Genomic DNA, 18,242 nt, shown 5'->3' with positions numbered 1-18,242 from the left:
TTGGAACTATTGCAACTATCTAAAACACAAAATTCGCCAATAGTTTATTTTTGACTGAAGTCTAGGTGAGAAAATCTAAAAATTTTGTTCAAACTAAAAAGTTTTGCAATTAATCTCTGCTGCTCCGCCACTTTAGAGTTAAATCCAGAATTGAAATCTAAAGGATGTGTTTCAGTAAAAGCTCGATATAACGGTCACGGTTTACCACGAGAAGTCCACTATTACATCAAAGTTCCAAATCATCGTCCAAATGCTTATATTAAAGACGTCCAGATTAAATGTTAGTAACGACATTATTCTGAAAGAAACGTACCCTCTGTCTTAGATCGCCTTGCTAGTTTTAGCAAGTGGCACTAGAGACAATTTTCAGCTGTTTCAGTAAGTAATATATACAGTGGAGCATCGTTTATACGACGATCACTTATACGACGTTTACATTTATACGACGTTTTAGTGTGATCCCAAATCATTCCTATTCATTTTAATGTAAAAATATATCGTTTATACGACGCACAGAATCGGTTATACGTCGATTTTTAGATTTTGTTCTTTATTTAATTTTTTCTTTTTTCTTGTGTATTTTAAAAAAGGGCGGAATTTGCCAACATGAATGATGCAGAAAAGGGTGTCAACAAGAATGCTTGGATGACGACCGTAATTTTTACTAGATGACTGAAAAAACTAGACAATGTTATGAAGAGGAAAAAACGAAAAATTGCTCTATTCATCGACCAATGTCCAGCGCACCCATCGATACTAATTATTTTGGAAAATGTAAAAGCTCTCTTTTTTCCTGCAAATTGCACAAGTGCGCTTCAGCCATTAGATTTGGCCGAGATTAGAAATTTAAAATTGCATCATAGAAAGCAGTAACTTCAACTCGCTATTCAAAGCATTGTAGAGAATAATAGCAAGAAAATATAATTAAAGGTACCATACATTCAAATGGCTCACTGCAATTTTTCTCCTTTGGTTATTTGTTTGTTTTGCTTTGTTTAATTTAGAAATTTATGTAAATTAACACGTTAAACATTAAAATTAATTGAAAACAGAGTTAGTTTCAGTTTTAGAAGTAAAAATCGATTATACGACGTTATCGTTTATACGACGTTTTTGGGTGGTCCCTTCGGCGTCGTATAAACGATGCTACACTGTATATATAAAAATGGCTTAAATTGGATATATCATTAATTTTTATTATCGATGTAGAAAAGCGAAAATCAAATATAGTTTCCTTCTTATAAATTTAACATTTTATTTTTATAAATGCATGACCGACCACCAGCTAAATTATATTTTTCCTTACAAAAGGAAAGATCTGCTACTTCTAGAAATTCTGCTTCGAACTTAGAAAGAATGCGCTTTTTGTTAACGAAATATCTATCACATATCTTAAAAGACATGTAGATATGTCTGTTTTGCATTAAGCACAGAGTCAATTCAGTTTAAAAATTATATGGAAACTACTCCAGATTATTTTAGTTAAAAATACTTGTACACAATCGAAGAAAAAAAAAGGATTATATTATTTAGTCATTTTATTCCTATTTTAACATTAAAAGTGTGCTTTCTTATTAACGACACTATTATTTGCTATTATGAATTGTCATTATAACAAACTTTTACTGTATTTTCAAATTTCAGAACGGTGACCTTTTTTTAGGAATATATTCGCTACTGCGATAGAAAATTACAAAAATAATACGATACCCTGCTTGTACCTGTAAATGTACGCTACCCTGTCCACAAAACAGACTTGCTTGTATCGAAAGCATAGAAAAAATAAGGTATTGCACTCTAAAGTAAAGCAACTCAAATTTGAGTTATGTACAAATTAAGCATCCCAAAATCTTTTAATGAATGCGATTTAGAGTATTAAATGTTATTGAATAAATTTCTAATCTCATAAAATTCGTACTGTATTAGTTTAGAACAAGTTTGGTATTCGTATAATAATCGTTCTACGAGTCGTGCAATGAAAGGCGCTTATTGTGAAATTCTGTTAAAAGGCCTGCAAATTCTTCAACTCACTATGTAATTTATCTTAATAGTGATATTAGAATAAAGAAAAAGATTCGAAAGATTATTTTTTGCAGGCTGTTGAATATAATCAGAAATTACGAGCGAAAGAATTTAATTATAACTCACTATGAGTGTCATCCACACCAAATGTGAAGTTTGAAAAATATTAATGAGGTAGGGCAGTGTTCCCCAACCCCCCGGTCCACGGACCGGTACCGGTCCGTGGTACAAATGGTACCGGGACGCCCATTTCATTGAAACTGAATTTAAATTCCTAGGTTTATACCCCAAATTAAAAATATCTGGTAAGGGATAGATGTGCGACCCATTTGTCAACAAATCGGGCGAATCTAGTATGTGTGTGCAAGAAGATTAACTGCTGGTGATTGCAAATGACGACGGCAGCCTTAAAACTACGTTGGAGACAACAACTCTGTCGGTGTTCTGGATTAAAGACATGGCAGAATACCCCGAGATTGCCACCACAGCACTAAAATCCCTATTGCCATTTCCGACTACCTATCTGTGCGAAGCTGGGTTTTCTGCAGTAACAGCAACCAAAACAAAGCAACGGAAGGAGTCATTGTATCCGATTACCCCCGGATGGAACAGTCTCATTGCAAAGAAAAAAGCGCAGAGTTCTCATTGATTTAAAGCTCTAGTAAGTTAAAATGTTAAATCACTTTATATTTATTTTTTGGTGTAACTGCATTTTATTTTGAAGGCATGTTTAAATACAATTAAATTAAAATTAATAAATCGAAATAATCTAAAATATAAACAGTCAACGTCCTCCCCCCCCACACACACACCACTAGCGGGCCGCGATAAAATTATCCAACGTTGATGGGTCCGCGGTGATAAAAAGGTTGGGGAACACTGAGGTAGGGAACTAAAACCGAAATATTCAAAATAAATAGAATTTTCTTAAAAATTTTATTAAAAATTATGATCATGACCATTTGTCAATCTGACATCTTTTCAAATTATTTATATGTAGTGGTGAACATTTTTTTTTTTAATTCTGCATTAATTGAGAATCATGCATAATCTTATCTAAAAGAAAAATATTTTCTGAAAGTACGGAAATTTCGTTATAGTAGAGGGTTGTGACTCCTACATAAGTTTTTTTTTCCCTCAATATTTCGATCTATAGTTTTTCTACTTATTTTTTTCTTTCTTTCACAATAAGCGCTTTCATTCTTAGGGTTTCTGACATATGATTCTTAACCCCTTTCTTCCTTCTTATCCTTTCCTTCATTCCTAGCCCCTTCCTTCCAAAAAATAAGTTACCATTTTAGCATCATTCAGAAAAAAAAATCCAGCTGTTTGTTTTTAAAAATCGCACCCATTTATAATCCCAGTTTTAAAAATCGCACCATCCCAATATAAAATTTCACATAACCCAGGCCATTAAGATGTAGCTAAAAATATAGATACTAGAAATTAAAAAATAAATGCAGTTAAGTATAAAAAAAAACTAAAGATGCGAAGTATTTAAGCACCGTTATATGAAGGCTATATTTACTTCAGATTTATTTAATTTAATATTTCATTATTAGAATATTTTATCTCTTTCATCAGCAAGTAGTATGATTATATTCAAATTTCTTTTGGTTATGCATATTGTATAAAGTGATGCGTATTGTAACTAGTTTACTAATATTTTCATAGAACATTTTTCATAGTCTCCCTTTTTTCATAGTCAAGTCGCGAATTCAATTCAAAAATTACTTTCAAAAGTCTTGACTGAAGGTTTTAAATTTTTTTAAAAAGTAGAAGACCTTTAAAATGAGATGCTTTGCGGAATTTAAATGTAAAATCATGAGAGATACCAAGAGAAAAAAAAAGGTATCTAAGGTTTATTTACTATAGTGTGAATAATTAGTAATTAAACAAATAAGCACTTTTAATCTTGCATAACAAAAAACTGGTTTCTAGTTTAACTAGAAAAAAACTACTTGAAAATAGATATTCAAAATATTTTCTTTTTGCAAATTCATAATTTTTAAAATCGTTTTTTTTTAAATCATTAGTAATAGGTCTCCCATTATAGTTCCCAATATTTTTCATAATATTGTACATTCATAATATTTTTAAATGCATAAAAATATTTGCTTTTCACAAAAAAATCCTTTAACTTCGGATTACTTTTCTTTTTTGTATTAGCCTTTAACCTGCTAATAAAAGCTTTTCTAAACAGTTTTCAAACTTCGGTAAAAAGCTTCTGTTTGTATGACAGAGCTGAAAAACATTTAAATGAATTCTGTAAAATTATTTGATTATTATTTTTTGTTAATTTCCTTTTGTTCAGTACGCATCACTTCATTCCACTACTACATTAGTTTTGATATAATCTAAAGGGGCTAAGAATCCCCCTCCTTTCCCCGAAAAATTCTATTTCCCCATACATGATGAGATGGCGTTACTCAATCTATGCAACTAATATCAAAAAGATATTTAGACATTATAAATGCAATGTAAATTGACCTAAACGCGCGCTTAATGCAATTCTAAACTTAAAGTTCGCGGTTACAAAATTATTTAAATAAAACAAGATGTTAATAGGAAAAAAAGAGATGAAAAAAGAAAGAGCTGAAAATATCAATGCTTGAAACTTAACAAAGTTAAGCCTTTAATTTTTTTAAAAAAAAAAGTAGATTTAGTAAAATCATTTCATCACAGTGTCTACTTTTACCTCTTTTAAATGTCATACAATTTAATTTAACACACAATACACACTACCACTCATTTATTTCAATACATTTTGTAAAGAAATACACAAAACGAAACACTTACCTTCTTTAGTAGTATATCAACTCCGGGACTTTCCTTTTATGTATCCAGTGATTCAGTGATCTCCGATCCAATACACTCTGAGTTTTACATGAATTAGTGCGAAATTTCAATTGCACTGAATCTACACAGAAGATCTTAAACCTTCACAGATCTGTGGTGCACCACTCTGAATTTTCTTTTAATCTTTCAAAAGGGCTCTGTAGTCTGGCTATACCCTATGTCGATGACCTTTCTTCATATTGAACAATATTTTTCACATAAACTCGAATTTTCCTGTTTTCGAATGAGTTTTTGACCAATGGATGGAGAACCTTATAAAGTCAAGCACAAGTGGTGCAAGCAGTTAAAATTCGTAATAAGACTTCTGAGTTCTGATTAATTTTTACACCTTATCTTAAAAACCACGCCTTCAGATATTATTGTTGTGCTTGTTTTTGTTTTTTATTTCTAATGGCAAAAGAAAATGACAAACTCTTACATTAACAGTGACCAGCAAGTAAGAGAAAAAAGTCACTGTCTCATAAACAGAAGTCACTGTCTCATTAACAGATGTCGGGCACTCCAGTAGCGCCTCACCTCAGAGTCCCCACGCAGAGCTGAGCATTTCAATAGATGGTTCCTGTCCATAAGTTCATTATTCGAGCATAACGGGCAATTTGGGTCAGCGAGAATGCCGATGCGGCAGAGGTGGTTCGCCAGGCAATCATGGCCCACAGCAAGTCTGAATTCTGCAACAGCTTTATTGCGGGGCTTATCGGCATTACCCTGTTCTAAGCTGTTCCTCCAACTTCTTGACAAAATACGAGAAATGAGTAACGCTTTCCAGTTTTGTCTCAGAAAATGTTTGATATAGAGTTTTGCCGAATGAAAGGATTTAAGAGTGCTTGGCTGTTGATTTATTTGAGTGCTTATACTACTTACAATATGAGTTGTTTACCATTTAATTTGTAAATCAATTTTAACTTTAGCTGAAGATTTAAAAAAAACTTTATGCCGTGACATTTTTTTCCTTAAAATGATTTATGACTCTCGACCTTAGACTTGAAAGAATACAAAAAAAAATCTTATGAAAGTAAAATTACTTGCTAATTTAAAGACAAATCTCAATATTTAAACTCCCTAGAAAACCAAGCCTGCTCGCATATCGTCTCTTGGACTTGGAAATACACAGAGAATTTTTGAAATTCCGTTAGAATCTTCGTATAGTTTACACTTAGTTCCCTATTCATGCCACAGGAAATTGTGACATAATTAAAAGTCCATTTTTAGAGAGTCGTAATACCACGCATTATTTTACAAACGATTGCAGAACTCTCTCTATAATTTAAAAAGCCTATGATATTTCAATAATTTATCCACGTACTTTTTCCTAACTGATCATTGGTGTAATCCTTGTGAATTTAGGGGTTGACCATTCATGCCGTTAAGGGTTTTTCTTGCTGACACACAGCGTCTTCAGTCAGCGGCATGGTCACAAAGTTTGACTAGTTCCCCTTGGTTCCATCACTTCATGAATTCAACGAGATATTCTTAACTTATTTCGTTTGGAAATTACACGAAAATAATCATAACAGTCTTTATTTTCCAGTTTTAAGGATTTTCAAAAACTCCAAGAACGAGAACAGTCGAAAGCATTTTGGTATCAACATGTCTCTCAAAAGATTAATAATGATCAACTCAACCTATCAGCTTGCCTCTCAACCCATAAGCTATTACCTAATTTAAAGAACTTAGAGACTTTTCCAAAGGGTATTTGGGCAATATAGTAATAAGATATTATTTCAAAGGTTGATAGTTTTTAATCCATTTGTTTAGCATTGTCTACAGATAAGTAATTTATAATTTTTCAGAATCGACAAATCTTTCCATGGAACCATGCAGGAACGATATATAAGATCGCTTGCAGTAGGAACATAAATCCATGCTTAAAAAATTCTTTCCACAATTTCTTGAATCCAGTTTTTCTTTAAGTCCTAAACTTACGCCCAAACAACATCACTTGAGTAGTTTTTGTAGTTTGAGTAGTTTTGATGCAAATAAATACTTTTCGTTTCACAGCTGCTACGCTCAAAAACGGCAGTTCTAACCATTTCTGCAACCAATGTACAGCCCAGAAATAAATTAAAACTGTTAGACAGCAACAACAGTTTTCATTTATTTTCATGATAAAAAAAATTAACTCCGTCGAAAAACAGACATTTTTACTAAAAGAAAACGTTTTTGTAACTGATTCTAAAACTTAGTTGAAAGTTCCTAATTAATTAGCATATTTGAATTCAACTTTTACGACCATTAAGACAGAATTTTACTTTCTGAAAATCTGATAATGAAAGCAAAAGTTATCCAGGGTGAATATTTTATTACTCAACATACCGAATTACGCTTTGTTTATGATGGAAAAACAAGAAATAATGTAATCGGAGGTGTATTGAAATTTCTGAGTGGTAGGTTTCATAAAATAACGGTCAAAATAAATCACCAATAGATTTTCTGGGGATAACGTTTTTTTTATTCTGCTCAATAAACTTTTACGGTGAGATATATAATGCTATGACTAGTTAAGGTGCACCAAATGTAACGAAACTACAGTTATTTTTAATGAAACTTTATTCCTAATTTTATTATTACAGTTAATTTAGAGCAGTACTACTATATATAATCGCTTAGAACACAAGATGGCATCAGCGTACTAACTCAGGGTTGCTGGTGGATCCAGTTTTCCACGGTCTTCTGTACATCTTTGTCACAGATGAACGATTGACGATCCAGATATCTGTACAGGGATGGAGATACATAAGAGTCAATTGGAGAGAGATCAGGGTTGTATAAGGGATGCTACTAAACAATTAATCGTAATTTCGCAATAAGTTTGAGGGTTTTCTTGACTTCGTTTAACCTGGCATTTTTCTGTAGGGCGCACTAAGCCATGATAGCACTCCATTGCACCAGATGCACTCCATAGCATGCATATTAAGCCTGAATCTACTTATGAATCCTATAAGCTGTGTTTTAGCTCATTATTCTCCTTTCAAATAGGGATTTCTACCCAGGGTATTTGTATCACCTGGCATAGAGGTGTTATTGATTTCAATCTGAAGTAACCGAGATCAGGGTAGGGGAGAGTGGGGTCAATTGTAACATTTTTTACTTAACTATTTTTAACTAACAAAAAATCCAATATATTATTAGTATTAATTGACAGACGAGTAAAGTAGACTATCTTCTACTAGAAAAAAAAACAACCTTATTTTAAATGTTGTTATATTAGTTATTAACAATTTTTGACAGTCGTGCACTTGTTACAATTGTCCCCACTTACGGGGTCAATTGTAACAGTTCATAAATTCAACTAAAACATAGTTAATTATACATATTATCATAAATGTGATATATTTTTTTATTGATCAAAATAGTAGTGATATTTCAGGAGTAAAAATAATAAACAGAGACCTAAAGAGTTAAACTTTTAAATTTAAGGGGTTAAAAATTTTAATTTATGCTGTGAAAGGTGTCAAATAAAATAATGCACATGCAACATAATATAAATGATATAGAAAACTATTGGTGGTTCTTAAAGAGTTAAGTAATGGTTTGTAAACAAAAGATTATTTATTTTCAGCTGTTACAATCGTCCCTTTACTTATTGTTACAATTGTCCCCAAGACTCCATTTCAGCTTCATTTGTTAAAAACAATGCTAGTTAATTAGCAAAACTAATCTTTTTTTATTGAAATGTTAATTAAGTACACTTACATATTCGGTTACTAATTTTCATTTGTTTAAACAAAATTACTTTGCTACAATATAATATTCTAATACCAAAAAAAGTACTTGCGTAGCGTGAAAATATCTTTTGTGATGTACCTCTTTCAAAAGTACATAAAAATGGTTGCCATCAGGGGCGTACATGTAGATTTATTAAATACACCTAGTGCGCCACCTAGGAACCAAATCTAGAACCCGACACTCGAAATGTTTGCTCTGTTACAATCGTACCCTGTTACAATTGACCCCACTCTCCCCTATAGATCATTGAAATTTCTAAGAGGTAACCCAGGTTCGAATCCCAGTGGTGGTTAGTCAGTTCGAATTCCGCTTCCAGCTCGTTGTGTTGATGTAGATCTTTAGTTGTAGACGGATCAAGGTTTAGAGTCTTCTTGTCTTCTGGTTCACCGTAGGAGGCTGTCGTTTTCTTCACCTTGTGATGCAAATGTAGTTTAGTGCCATCAAAGATTTATGAAGGCTAATTTGTCCCAATACTTGATTTATCCATGTCCTCGCCTTTTGGTTTTGGTTCAAAATTAACAGTCAACGAAGTTGAAGATGCATAGTCGTAAAACTAAAAATTGGTCGATTTTTCAACTCCGGTTACAAAACAAAATAAAAACAAAGCAAATATTTTTAAAACTCTCTAGTTGGAACTTTTTGAGTCAAATTTTTCCTTATAGATCACATTGCGTTTTTATGCCAATTTTATTTTAGTTTCCTTTAATTTTGCAATTCTATTTTACTTATTTACGAGTGATCTTTCATACATAAACCTCTTTGGACTAATCGTCTGCTATGATTCTTATTGGTGGATTTAGAATTCTGGAGCTGACAATACTCACAGCAATTGGAATAGCAGAAGAGCGGGAGTTCTGACGACTAGCTGGCTAGCAAGAGGTCAACCAGGATTCTTTTTGTGTAAATATAATTTGCCGATAAACAGAGCTTTGAGATTTTAAAAGAGCTGTTGCGGAAAATTTAAACAGTTGAGGAAGTTGAAGACGAGACAGTCCTTGGTTACAGCCAGACATTTGTTGAGTACTTTTTCTTAAGCTTGTACTTTTCTGTTGAGACTAGGTACGTTTTGCGTTCGTTTCTTAATTTTAAAGAACTAGTAAAACATGAAAATACAAAGCAAAAAATGAATAATAATACGAGCCCTATTAGCTGCATTTGTATGAAAACGAGCAAAATTATAAACCACGAATCTTCGAAAGTACGGTAGACTCTTGCCCGTTACTTGATGGTAAGTTAATACTTGGGTAAATTTGTTCAGGATATAAATAGTTATCCCCGAAAAACCAAAAAGTGATTTATTTGTAACCGCTAATGTAACAATAAATAACAAAATATTAATGCAAGCAATGATAATACTTACCTATAATAACAAATAACTTCACGTCCCTTACAATTTAATTGATCCCGATTGAAGTATAGGTTCGTAAACCTTGGACGAAATTTAATTCGGGGCAAAACTTGAGAAGCTACATATTTCACACTACTTTGTTTCGCCGACTCGATCTATAACCCTGGAAATAATGTAAATATCGGAAAAAATTGCCCTAATAGTTTTGTCAGCGGAGGAAAATTAGGAATCCAAAAGAAACATGCGGCAGAGGGAGTAAAATGACCTATTTATTGTAAGGGGTAAAAATTTCTGATTGTCACTAACATTCATCCATGCGCCGCGATGGCTCAGGGGATAGAGCATTCACCTTCTAATGCGGCAACCAGGTTCGAATCCCAATCGATACGAATTCCGCATCCGGTTTTCACTGACCTCAGTGCTGACGTGAAATATCCTCAGCTGTAGACAGATCATAGGTTAGAGTTTCCTTGCCGTCAGGCTAACCATGGGAGGTTCTCGTGGTCTTCCTCTCCATGTAACGTAAATGCGGGTTAGCTACATCAAAAACTCCTCCACGAAGATTCAATATAGTTTATCATCAATTAACAGTAACGATTACTAAAAAACATTTTTGTGGAAAATGAAATTTTCGTGAATATTTTAAATATTTTTACATTACATAATAGCCGAACGTTTAACAAAAAAGAAAAAAGTTTAAAAATTGTACTTATCCATTTCCGGGTTCAGCTCAGCCGGGTTCAGCATCCATTTCCGGATTCAGTTTTCCAAATGAATCTACAAAGTCTCGTTGCAGTCTGAAAGAAACAGGATCAAATATTACAAATCAATTTAAAGAATATATAAAGATAATAAGACTAATACCAATGAACGAAACAAGCATTACCAATAAAAAAAACTGTTCAACTTTGAATAGCTGGATAATGGTTAATATAAGCTGAGATAGGTATAAAAAAAACGGATTTTTTTTAGAAATTTTTTCTTTTATTTTAAATTTGTTTTTCTTTTGATTTATTTAAAGATAAAGATCCCAAATTTAAAATAACTGAACCTTCAAGAAACATTTCAGAAAATATTTTTATAACTGTTTATATTTTTAATGCATAATTAAAAAAAAACAACTTTCATATTATAAATATTGCATTATAAAAAAAAATTAACATTAACTCATTTTTATAAATATATGTTTATACATTATACAACTCCACTCAAGGCTCAAATTAATATCTAATAATGCTGGTAAAAGTGCGATTCCCCCTTGACCCTATGCTTAGATGAAAAACCTATGTTTAGATTTAAAAATAAAAAGGTCCAGCTTCAGCCTCATTAGCTTTAATCATTTCATGTATATATAAAATAAACACTTTTTTTTAATCCTATGACTCCATACAAATTTAATGTAAAGAAGCATAAATTATTTAAAGTAATACACTGTATCGAGTTGGTTGGATTGGAGATTGAAAACCCAATCCTTAAAACTTCAAAATTTTTAACTGTCAAAGCCTCCAGAAACTCCAGCTATATAGAGCACTTAATTACAGTAAAACGCAGGCTTCAACGGTGAACTAACTAGCTGGAGGGAGACTCGCAGATCCGAACACTATTGCAGTCACAAGCAGTCCATAGTAGTTTGGCCCTTTACCCATTCATCGCGTAATAAAGATGTTGAGTCCTTAGGAAATTAATAAGTTACCCAATAAAAATAATTAAGGCGGATTCAGAGTGTACATTGAAAATAAATAGGGGAAATAAGAATAGGAAAATTAATACTTTCCGAACGATAGTAGTCATAAATAAATTTAACGCTTTATCATATATCAGGGGTCCGTCCAGACATTTTGTGAAAGGTCCGTTTTTGTAAAATTGTGAAAAAATTACTCGTAATTTTTGAATATAAAATAAATGTTAAGTCACATTTTTTCAACCAGGGTCCGTTATTGCAAAAAACCTTTTTCAATGAGTTTTTAAATTGTAAAGACATAAAAGATTATGCTCAACACTGTAAAATTATAATTAAAAAAATTAAAGTCTGAAAAATAAACAGCAAATGCAGCAACTAAACTAGCGATGCAACATACAAATATTTAGTATTTAGCCTATACTGCTGAACGCAGAATATTCATTTCGGACGAAATAAGAAAGAAGCGTTTGCCGAAGACAAAACTTAATTTAATTCGCTTACATGCATTTTTCTTTTTTTCTGCCCTGCGAAGGGTTTATTCAATTAACAAAACAATAATGAAGATAAATAAATTTGTGAAGGGCCCGATTATAAGAAAAATCATTTTGTAAAGGGTCCGTTTTTAAGTTAAAATATTTTGTGAAGGGTTCATTTTTATGAAAAGATATTTAGTGAAGGGTCTGTTAATGGACCCAAATTTCTCCTAAACAGACCCCTGATAAGAGAAATGAAATTTTTTCATCGTTTTATAAAAATTTGGTTTTATGTCCGTCAGTTGATTTTGCACTCAGAGAACTATATCTAGTCTAGTAATTTGTTTTTGCATGTACGAAAATTGAAAATTAGTAAAATAAGCCCAATCTTCAATAAATAATCCCATGATCCATATTGCTTGACTATAAACTTCATTCGCTACAAAAATTTACAAGTTGGAAATAATAGTCGACACGTTTCAAGTGCACAAAAACAGGCACCCATTTTCAAGACTCGCCAGGCGTGAATGAGAATAAACAAAAGTAGTTTTAAAATATAAAACGTATAATATGTTAACAAAAAATGGAAAAATAAAGGTGCGAAACAGAACTAGAAAAACTAGAGTAGCCAAGAGAGAGAGAAAAACCACAGTGGCTGAGAGGAGCAAAATGCATTTTCCAAGATATGGAGAGGTCGTGAGGAACTAATGTCGTCAACAAGGGAATTAACATTCATGTGACTAAAACAAAACAAGATTCCAGGGTATCAAGATGAGCTGACGTGATTAGAGTGAAAATAATTTTGGCACTGTAGAAATTGAATTTACGCCATACATTCTATCAATGCGCGGTAATTGAATTTTCGAATTCTTGATAACAGACCAGTAGGCAAAGGAACCAAGACAGACTTCTACCTACTGGTGCTCCTGTCCTTGGACTAACTGAAGCTGCACATTCCCTCACCAATGACTTCGTTGACTTTTGAAATGGATGCTGCATCGTCCGTAGCACAGATTAATCAGGGGCGAGCTCGAGGTTTAGGCAGAGGGCCTAAGTATACGACAGTCTCCACAAGACTCAAAGACCTTGAAAATATTACAGTGCAATATAAACGGTTTGACCACACGGGCGACGAGAACTTAATTGGACCAACTATTAGAAATTGCAATTAACAGAGACATCGAGGTAGTTGCTGTACAGGAAACTAAACTAAAGAAAACTTCAGCTCTTAAGATCAAGGGATTCGACATTTATAGAACTGATAGATCTACCAAGGGTGGAGGAGGCTCAGCCTTTTTCATCAGGAATGTTAAATATCAAAGTATTGACACTTCAATTGTCCAATCTTCGGACCTTCAAATCCAAGGCATTGTGATTTTTTGGAGAGGAAAACCCTTTCATATCTTAAACGTTTACCAACTCTTAAAAATTTCGGAGGAGTGAAAAACACCCCCAACCCATAATTGGTACAAGGGATCAAAGCCGGGTTTGTCCCTTGATCTCCCGTGTGACAGACGTACCCGGACTGTTCTATCAAGGTTTGCTAGCGGTCACATCAAGTGCCTCACTTTCAACGAGGGCAGGAAAGCCTTCGTCACCTGCACCAAGTGCCAAATGCACCAAGTGCTCCTCCTGAGCACCTCTTGGATTGCATGGAACTCTCTAAGGAAGATCTCTTAAGCAATCCTCTCCTAGTCTTAGACTTCCTTTCAGTCAACGTACTCGTGGATCTTGTCCGACTCCGTCAGACAGTGAGGATAAGCAACAACAATAACAGGTCCTCACCAAAGTGCGTGGAAATTCATTTTACCCTGATTCACCCTTCTCGGTTACTGTGGTTCCATGCTCTGTTTGTCCTTTTTTTCACTCTCTCAGCTGTGGTTTTTCTAACTTAGTTACTAGTTTTTATTTTTCCATTTTTGTTCGCATTTTTACGTTTCATATTTTAAATCACTTTTGTTTCTTTTCATTCACGATTGGCAAGTTTAAAAAAGGGACGCCATGTTTTTGAACGCTTCAAAGATGCAGACAGTTATTTTTAATTTCTATGTTTTTAAAGAAAATGAAGTTTTTAATCAAGTGAAGCCATATTATCATCATCATCATCAATGACTCGACAGCCCAAGGTGGGCCTTGGCCTTCTCAAGAAGGTTTTTCAATGCTAACCTTTTTTTGTTGCTAGTGTTTTTCAAAAGGTCTTTCTCTTGGCCATCTATCCATCTCAAATTCGGCCTGCCTCTTTTTCGTGTGCCAGCTGGTCTGGCATTGAAAACTCGTTTTGTGGTACAGTCTTCGTCCATTCTGATAACGTGGCCTGCCCATTTTATTCTTTGTCGTTTATTAAATTTAATAATGTCAGGTTCATTATATGAGTGATAAAGCTCTAGATTTGATCCTCTAAGCCACACACTATTTTTTTTAAATTCCTCCAAAAATACTTCTCAAAGCCTTTCTCTCAAAGGTACCCAACATAGCTTCATCCTTACAGGATATGGTCTAGGTTTCACAAGCATATGGTAAAATTTATCTTATAAGAGATTTATATAATAAAACTTTTGTTTTTCTATGAATTTCGTTAGATTTTATGTATTTTCGAATTCCATTAAAACAGTTATTGGCAATAGTAATTCTTCTTTGAATTTCAAGACATGCTTTTCTTAAAAATAAAATCTCAAAAGAACTGCTATTAACGTTGAAAATAGCTATTAAGGAAACCTATTTCTTTATAAATGAGAATTTTATTGTGAATTGAACAACGACGTGGGAAATCATCAATTTTTCATAAATGCGTGCTCTTTTCATAATTTAGTTCAATATATTGTTATTGGAAAAATTATATATTCTACTTAAATATTTGCCATTTTTTTCCTTCGGCATTTAACTTTCAATATTTTTTTCTAATATCAACCAAATTATTACAAAACAAATTATAATAGATCATTGATTGGATCTTAATATGAAGATTTTAAAAGTTAATGCTGGTTATAAAAAAAAAACTTTCGAAACCCCTAAACATTTCCACGGAACCCTCAAAAAATTCTCTATTTTTATCAACCTATTAGAATGTGCATTTAAAACTATTGATAGACTTTCAAACAAGAGATAACATTTCATAACAATCAAAACAACTAATAAAACTACCTGCATCAAGGGCGATGCTACTTTCTCATTTTCCTAACTCTGCTTTAATTTTATTTTATAACTGGCGTTGAACAGCTGACCCAATTCTGAGTTTAGGACTATCAATGTTCAACTCTGTAGTCTAGTAATTTTAAGCCCAACCCAGAATACAAGGAAACTCCTTATTCAAGCATTGAAATAAATTAATCTTGGGGAGGACTTTTCGATGGAATTAACACGCATTTGCGTTACACGGAGAGGAAAACCATGAAACCTCTCACGGTTGGCCCAACGGTAAGGCGGTTCTAACCCACGACGCATCTACCACTGATGACATTTTAAGTCAGTTCTGCACTCGGTGCGAGCCAGGTGCAAAATTTGTATCAACCAGCCTCCTTGGGATTCAAACCATGGTCACCTCCATTGGGAGGAAAACTCTATATCCTAAGCCACTGCAACTCAAACTCTGCTGTTATCACCTAAGATGAACAGCTGACTCAATTTTGAGTTTACGAATGTCAATGTTCAACTTTTTAGTTTCGAACTTATTCCAGAAGATCAGGGAACTCCTGGATCAAGTATTGGGAGAATTTTGCCTTTGTAGAGGACTATTTTAATGTAACTAACCGCATTTGCGTAACAAGGGGAGAAAAACCACGAATGACTCCTATGGTTAGACTGACGGCAAAGGGACTCTAAGCCATGATCCGTCTACCGCTCAATTCTTATTCTGTGGCACCACTGTAGCGCTAATTGTGCTTCATTTTTCTTCTTCAATAAAAAATTTAGCATACCAGGAGATGTCATTTTCTATAGCAATTTTAAAAAATTTTCAGTTTTTTCTTCGATCTGTCTATTACTCTTTTGTAATTATAGCGCATAAGTGAAATCGCTATTTTAAAAGAACCAATAGGTAAAATATAAATATTCGATTACATATAAAACAAAATAAATATAGGAAAAATTGCTTAAAAAATATAATTTATATTAGTGTTTTTAACAAGATTAATAATGATAAATTTCAAAACTTGAAATCTGAAACGAATTTAATAATCAAATTATTTTTTCATTTGCGTAAGCATTATTTAGAGAATGGCGAAAGATGACAAAAAATATTAAAAACAGCAAATTTTTAAATTCTTCGTTGAATTTGATTAAATTTTCAGCTTAAAATAGCATAAAAGCTTGAAGTAGCGAGACTGCGCAGAACCCAAACAATACTGTGTACTTCAGATAGCAAAACCGCATTTGGTGACTTTGACGTAAATTCTAGTGGGGAAAAAAACTAAAAAACGAGCACGGAAATTAATAATAAAAAAATTACTATAATAACTAGGATAGGTGGAAATTTTGTTTTAATCCAGAAAATACTCGTTATGTCAAATGTCACATAAATCCTAGTATTTAAAGATGTATTCACGAAAAACTCAATGTATTTCCATATCAAGAAAAAAAATACGCTCAATGCTTTAAAAGCTTCAAAGAGTAAAATATCTTTTTAAAAACAGACTTAGGGGTCTGTCCAGACATTTTGTGTAAGGTTCGTTTCTTGTAAAATTGTGAAAAAATTACTCGTAATTTGTGAATATAAAATAAACGTTAAGTCACATTCTTTCGACCAGGGTCCGCTTTTGTGAATTTGTGCAAATAGGGTCCGTTACAGCAAAAAAAAAAACTTTTTCAAGGAGTTTCTAAATTGCAAAGACATACAAGATTATGCTCAATGCTGTAAAATTATGATTAAAAAAATTAAATTTTAAAAAATAAACAGCAAATGCAGCTACTAAATAAGCGATGCAACATATAAATATTTGGTATTTAGCCTATACTGCTGAACGCAGAATATTAATTTCGGACGAAGAAAGGAAGAATCGTCTGCCGAAGACAAAATTTAGTTCGTTTACGTCTGTCTTTCTCCCCCCCCCCCCTCTTCCTGGGAAGGGTTTATTCGATTAACAAAACAATAATGAAGATAAACAAATTTGTGAAGGGTCCGATTTAAAGGTAAATTATTTTGTGAAGGGTCCGTTTTTAAGTTAAAATATTTTGTGAAGGGTCCGTTAACGGACCCAAATTTCTTCTTAACAGACCCCTGACTTAACACAAATATAAAAACAGAACAATAAGTCAAATTATAGTCAGAATAGCATTAGTTAAAATAATATTAGTAAAAAATAAGTTATCACAGAAAATTAAAAATAAAAGATTACTTACCATTCAAATGAAAGATATGAGACACGCAAACCACATAAAGTCATCCGCAACCAAAGACAACACACAAGAGAACTGAAATAGAAAATGCTTTTCAGTATACTGAACATCAAAAAAGAAAATCAGAGCTAGTGACGCAACAGAGCAGTCGCAAGTAAAGGGACAGCTCTCCCTTGTTTTTGATGTTCTCTAATTTAAAATCATAGTTTCAAGGAAAAAGATTCAAAATATAAATTTTGAACTTTTGATTTTATAAATCTTATTCAATTCGACTCTAAACGTGGAAAATCTTACATTTTCTGAAAAGACAAATTCTCTGAAATGTATCTTTCAACTTTTACAAAACTTACAAACTGTAGCCACATTGATTGTATTTCAATATTTTAAACTCAAAACGTGTTTTTTTCTTCCAAATAATAAAGTGCATTTAATTAATGATTAATTTTTTTTCCACCAAGGAGCAAGATCACAATTTCTAGATACAGATAAGTGTTTTATATGCATAAGAAGTTAGATTTATTTAGACTAATGTCTTAATAAATTTAGTGCAATTTGATTTGGAAATACAGTCAAACCCCGCTATATTGAACACGGTTTATAGTGAACTCCCGGATATAGTGAACGAAATGTTCGGTCCCTTGCCTTGCTATACCCGTATAATGTTATTTTTTGTGGATATAATGAACCAAAAAAGTGATGAAATTGAATAGAATGAACTTTTTTCTGTCTTCGACTGATTTTTTTCTTCATTTTTTTTGTAATAATTTTGAAACTTCTACTTCAAAATAAATACATATACCGA

Source organism: Parasteatoda tepidariorum, chromosome 12 (genome assembly GCF_982258835.1).
Source record: "Parasteatoda tepidariorum strain Cologne lab strain chromosome 12, Ptep-v5.0, whole genome shotgun sequence".
In the NCBI taxonomy this organism is placed as follows: domain Eukaryota; kingdom Metazoa; phylum Arthropoda; class Arachnida; order Araneae; family Theridiidae; genus Parasteatoda; species Parasteatoda tepidariorum.
Note: the sequence above shows the minus strand (reverse complement) of the source record.